The sequence below is a fragment of the Stegostoma tigrinum genome, chromosome 33 (genome assembly GCF_030684315.1).
Source record: "Stegostoma tigrinum isolate sSteTig4 chromosome 33, sSteTig4.hap1, whole genome shotgun sequence".
NCBI classification, from domain to species: domain Eukaryota; kingdom Metazoa; phylum Chordata; class Chondrichthyes; order Orectolobiformes; family Stegostomatidae; genus Stegostoma; species Stegostoma tigrinum.
This window is the reverse complement of record NC_081386.1, coordinates 20,508,103-20,514,102: the sequence shown is the minus strand read 5'-3', so window position 1 is coordinate 20,514,102 and position 6,000 is coordinate 20,508,103.

Sequence of the window (6,000 nt, the reverse complement as noted above, 5' to 3'; positions counted from 1 at the left end):
GTAACACACAAATGAAGTCAGACCAGGGATAGAAATCACAGCTTCCTGACCCAAAGACAGTGGCCTCACTGATTAGCCTTCAGTATATGCCACATAAATATGATACTCCACAAGTGACATTCTTTAATAAAATTTTACTTTAGAAATATTTAAATTTGGAAATAACTGAATACAACAAAAGTACATATCTGACTTTGTTTTTCCAGACAGCCAAGTTTTTATATGAAGATTTATTGCACCAGTCTTTGAAATGTTATCAGTAAATAATGGACTATTTGGAGTAATGTTTGCTCCAACATGACAGGAGATGAAGGGAATGAATGGGTTACTAACATTATTAATGATAAAGAATCATTGAAAATAAGAGCAAATTACTACAGATGTCAAAATCTGTTCTGAAAGCAAAACTGTTAGAGAACACAGCGGGCCAGGCAGCATCCATGGAGAGAAAGCAAAGCAACATTACAAGCCTAATTGACTCTTCATCAGAGCTGACATGAAATGTGAAGGAGGCAGCATTTATGCAACAGTTGGGAGTTGGGGAGGGTGGAGTGCTGGGGGATGAAGGATGTTGATAGTTCAGATTTTGATACTGGAGTGGGAGAATGGCAAAACAATGGTGTGTCTAACTGCCAGACTGGAAAGAACAGATGGTCCTGCGGGGATGGGGCAAGGGACGAGAGGACATAGTGACAGAGAATGTTAACACGTAAAGCCAAAAGAAAGGAAAGGAATGTAAGTGGGTTCAGAATTTGAAGGTGTTGAACTCAATGTTAAGTCCAGAAGGTTGTAAAGCGTAAGCTGTGAATACAATAAAGAATCTGCAAGGGGCTGGAAACAGGTTAGTGAGCAGGCATAACATTTAGCAAATGGAATATAATGTGGAAAATTGTGAATTTGTCCACTTTGATAAGAGGAATAAAACATACATTATGTTATTTAAATGGAGACAGATTGCAAACTCTTTAGTAAAGGGATCTGAGTGTGCTGGTACATGAATCACAAAATGTTTATGTACAGGTACAGCAAGTAATTGGGATGGAAAATTAAACATTGTCATTATTTGCAAGGGGAACAGAATATACAAGTTATGTTTTGCTACGTAGAGTCAAGGAGTTGTACAGCACAGAAACAGACCCTTTGATTCAACTTGTTCATGCTGACCAAGTATGCTAAATTAATCTAGTCCCATTTGTCAGCATTTGACCCGTATCCCTCTAAAACCTTTCTATTTGTATACGCATTCAGTCTCCACCACTTCCTCTAGCAGCTCAGTCCACACACCCACCACCCTCTGAGTGAAAAAGTTGCCCCTTAGGTCCCTTTTAAATTTTTCCCTCTCACCTTAAAGTATGCCCTCTAGTTTTGGACTCCCCTACCCTGGGGAAAAGACTGTGGCTATTTACCCTGTCCATGCCCCTCATGATTCTGTAAACCTCTATAAGGTGTCCCCTCAATGTCACTGACATTGTAGGAAAAATAGACCCAGCCAATTCAGCCTCTCCCTGTTCAAATCCTCCAACCTGGCAACATCCTTGTAAATCTTTTCTGCACCCTTTCAAGTTTAACTACAGTTGAATAGAATGTTGGTGGGACCATATCTGGAGCAGTACATGCAGGTTTGATATCCATATTTAAGACTGTGTGCAAATTTACTCAAGTAGTTTCTTGCTGGTTAACAGGAAGCACAATCTGGGCTGGTTAACTAACTTATGTTAGATTATCCTTTCCAGTTAAGAACATTTTGTTCTAATATATAACTCTAGTGATATGAGGCAAGTATTTTTGACTGACAGCCAGGTTTGGGATAAAATTTCCAACAGGCCTTTCAGAACCAAATGGTGAAATATATGGAGAAGGCCAAGCAGCATCATGGGAGCAGGAAAGCTGACGTTTTGGGCCTAGACCCTTCTTCAGAAGAAGGGTCTAACGTCAGCTTTCCTGCTCCTATGATGCTGCTTGGCCTGCTGTGTTCATCCAGCTCCACACCTTGTTATCTCAGATTCTCCAGCATCTGCAGTTCCTACTATCTCTGGTTAAATATATAATTAGTTTAGCCAAAAGTCTGTTGTCACCATGCTTGCCACATTTTTCTTTTATTGTGTATGTAAAAATTGAAACAGACTTTTAAAAATTTCTATAAAACTTGCTTCCAGAATGAATGAACAGTGTCTGACCTAAGATTTTACAATGCTTTATTTCAGGAATTACTGTTGTCCACAAGTCTGAAAGGGTTAGTGTGTTGGCATACCATACACACCAGCCATGATGATGATGTTGCATAGATCTGTGATAATAACAACTTGGGATGTCAAAGAAGTGAGACCCATTGTCTGGTCCTCCTCAAAGTCTCTGCAACCATGTCTATCATACCCATGTGACCTGTAACTAGTTGCTAACAAGCAGTGAACCAAACCTCTTTAAATACAAATATTCTTCTAGGTAGATCAGGAAATAGTTTTCCTCTTCCACTTTGGACCCTGTAGTTTCCTACACTTAAGGACAGTAATGGTGGCAACCTTCACCATGAACAGCAACGCATATAAATTGGCATGACCATACAACAGTTAGCAGGTCTAACAATATTAAATAAAACATTACAAAATACATAGTCCCTTTATTCTTCTGCCTCTGCACAACATTGGACTGCAAACACTTTTTTTAAAGAGAATGCCAACATAAAAAGATTATCCCAGTCAATTCCACGAGGCAGAAAATATTTTAAATGCCAGCAACACAAAGGGTGGCATGATGGCTCAGAGGTTAGCAGTGCTGCCTCACAGCACCAGGGACCCAGGTTTGATTCTAACCTTGGGCTACTGTCAGTATGGAGCTTGCACATTCTCCCTGTGGTTTGCTTAGGCTTCATCTGGGTGCTCCAGTTTCCTCCCTCAGTCCAAAGATGTGCAGTTTAGGTGAATTAGCCATGGAAAATATAGGGTTATAAAGATGAGGTCTGGGTGAGATGTTTTTTTGGAAGGACAGCTTGACTTAGAATCATAGAGCTGTATAACATGGAAACAGAATCTTTGGTCCAACTTGTCCATGCTGACCAGATATCCTAAATTAATCTAATCTCATTTGCCAGCATTTGGCCCATATCCCCCTAAACCTTTCCTATTCCTTTACCCATCCAAAAACCCTTTAAATGTTGTTATTGTATGAGCTCCACTTCTTCCACATTCCATAGATCCACCACCCTTTGCATGAAAACCTTGCCTCTTAGGTACCACTTAAATCTTTCAGACTCTCACTTTAAACCTATGCCCTCTAGTTTCGGACTCAGCTACCCAAGGGAAAATAATTTTCTAATCCACCCTGTCTGTGCCCCTCATGATTTTAAAAACTTCTGTAAGGTCACCTCAGCATCTGACGCTCCAGGCTATTCAGCCTCAGGCTATAGCTCAAACCCTCCAATCATAGCAACATACTTGTACATCTTTTTTGAATCGTTTCAAGTTTCACAACATCCTTTCCACAGCAGGAAGACCAGAATTTCATGCAGTATTCCAAAAGTGGCCTAACCAATGTCCTGTACAGCCACAACATAACCTCCCAACTCCTACAGTCAATCTCTGACCGATAAAGGCAAGGATACCAAATGCTTTCTTCTCTATCTTGTCCACCTGCAACTCTACTTTCAAGGAACAAGAACCTGTACTCCAAGGTTTCTTTGTTCAAAAATACTGCCCAGGGCCTTACCATAAAGTGTATAAGTCCTGCTCTGATTTGCCTTTCCAAAATGTAGCACCTCACATTGATCTAAATTAAACTCCATCTGCCACTCCTCAGCCCATTGGCCCATCTGATCAAGGTTCCATTGTACTCTGTAAACTTGTTGGCTGCCCATTAGTCCACCAGTTTTGGTGTCATCTGCAAACTTACTAATCATACCTCCTACAATCACATCCAAATCATTTATATAAATGACAAAAAGCAGTGGTCCAAGGTCAGATCTCTGTGGCACACCACTGGTCATAGGCCTCCAGTTTGAAAAGCAACCCACCATCACCACCCCCTGTCTCCTACATTCAAGCCAGTTCTGTATCCAAATGGCTAGTTCTCTCTGCACCCCATGTGATTTAACCTTGCTAACCAGTCTAGCATGTGGAACCTTGTCAAACGCCTTACTGAAGTGCATGTAGATCACGTACACTGCTCTGCCTTCATCAGTCCTCTTCACTACTCCTTCAAAAACCTCAATTAAGTTAGTGAGACATGATTTCCCATGTACAAAGCAACATTGACTATCCCTAATCAGTCCTTGCCTTTCCAAATACATGTAAATCCTAACCTTCAGGATCCCCTCCAACAACTTGCCCACCGCTGATGTCAGACTCACCGGTCTATAATTCCTTGGCTTTTCCTTACCATCTTCCCTAAATAGTGACACCACATTAACCAACTTACAGCCTTTTGGCACCTCACCATTGACTATTAATGATACAAATATCTTAGCAAAGGGCCCAGTGATATTGATGGACCAAATGGCCTGCTTTGACACAGTAAGGATTCTATAATTACATATCTGTGGTTTTGGAAGTACCTTCAAGTTCATTTGATACTTTTTCAGGTTAATTTTCTTAATGCTGTTCGCACCAGTAGAAGCATCAGATGCCACTTCTGCTTTTTCATCTTTCATTGCTTACTAGTATTAACACAGGTAGGAAACACAACTGCCATTGAGACTGGTTATCTACTTACAGATCTCTTGCTTGTGCTTTGGACAATGACATAAAATTCAGTGTTTGATTCCAAGTCTGAAAATAAAATGTTAAGTTGAAATCAATCATAAAAGCATGATAAACAAAGCAATTAAACTCATGAAGATCCCTATAACAGGCCAATGTCTGTTGTGTTGTGCTCTGTTTTGAATTATCATGCAGCACCTGTCCAAGAATCTTGACAATTATTGCTACAGAGCCTTGTTATATGGACAGTCCTTGTTTGACAACATTAATGAGGTTGGCAGTGAAGTATATAATTGCTGTAAAGTTTTTGAGAAGATTTGTAGCTTGGGTCATGCATGAGGTTGCAGACTTGCTCGCTGAGTTGGTGTGTTTGACTGCAGATGTTTTGTCACCCTACTAGGTAACGTCATCAGTGCGCTTCCAGTGAGGTGTTGGGATTCTGACCCACTTGTTATTTATATGCCTCAGAGCAAACCGAGGCATATAAATAACAACCAGGACAGAACACCAATGCTTCACTGGAGGCGCGCTGACAACGTTACCTAGCAGGATGACAAAACATCTACAGTCCATCATACCGACTTGGCGAGCAAGTCTGCAGCCTTATGTTATTGCTGTGTTCAGAATGTTAAGACAATTTTCACTACTTATTTAATGTTTTATTTCCCTACCTCTGTTGCTCTGTTGTATCAGAGCAATAGAGGTAAGAATGTTAAAAACCTTAAATAAGTAGTGAAAAATTGTCTTAATGTTCTGGGTAGTACAATCAGAGGAAATCCACGTGCAAGTGTAAATTCATTCTAGTTATTAAAATTGAACAGATTGGTAAAAAAAAATTGCTTCTGTCACTTTTGTTTCATCAGCCACCTTAGTAATGAATCTGTAATTCCCATTTACACCACTAATCCAGCTAACTTTTGTCTCTTTGCTTTGTCCATTACCCCATCTCCTTTTGCTTGCATTATCATCCTTTTTGTCATCTAATCTCTCCTGCTTTTCTACTATATTAATCTTAGTGGCTAAAGAGTATTTACAGAGTCTGCTGAGGTCAGGGAAACATTAACTTTATTTAAGCAGCATCTGCTGTGGCTTTATCTTGCCTCAAATCTGCAAGGGCGAGTAAGGTCATGTGATATCCTATCACTGTTTGTGACATGCATACAATGTCTCAATAGTACATCACACAGTCAGACACTGCTGCAATGTTCACCTGTCCTTTTGTCCTTTCCAGCTCGCCTCCTTTCCCCTGGTACAGTGGTTGCTTTAAACCACAAATAAAAATAAAATACTGCAGATGCCGGAAATCTGA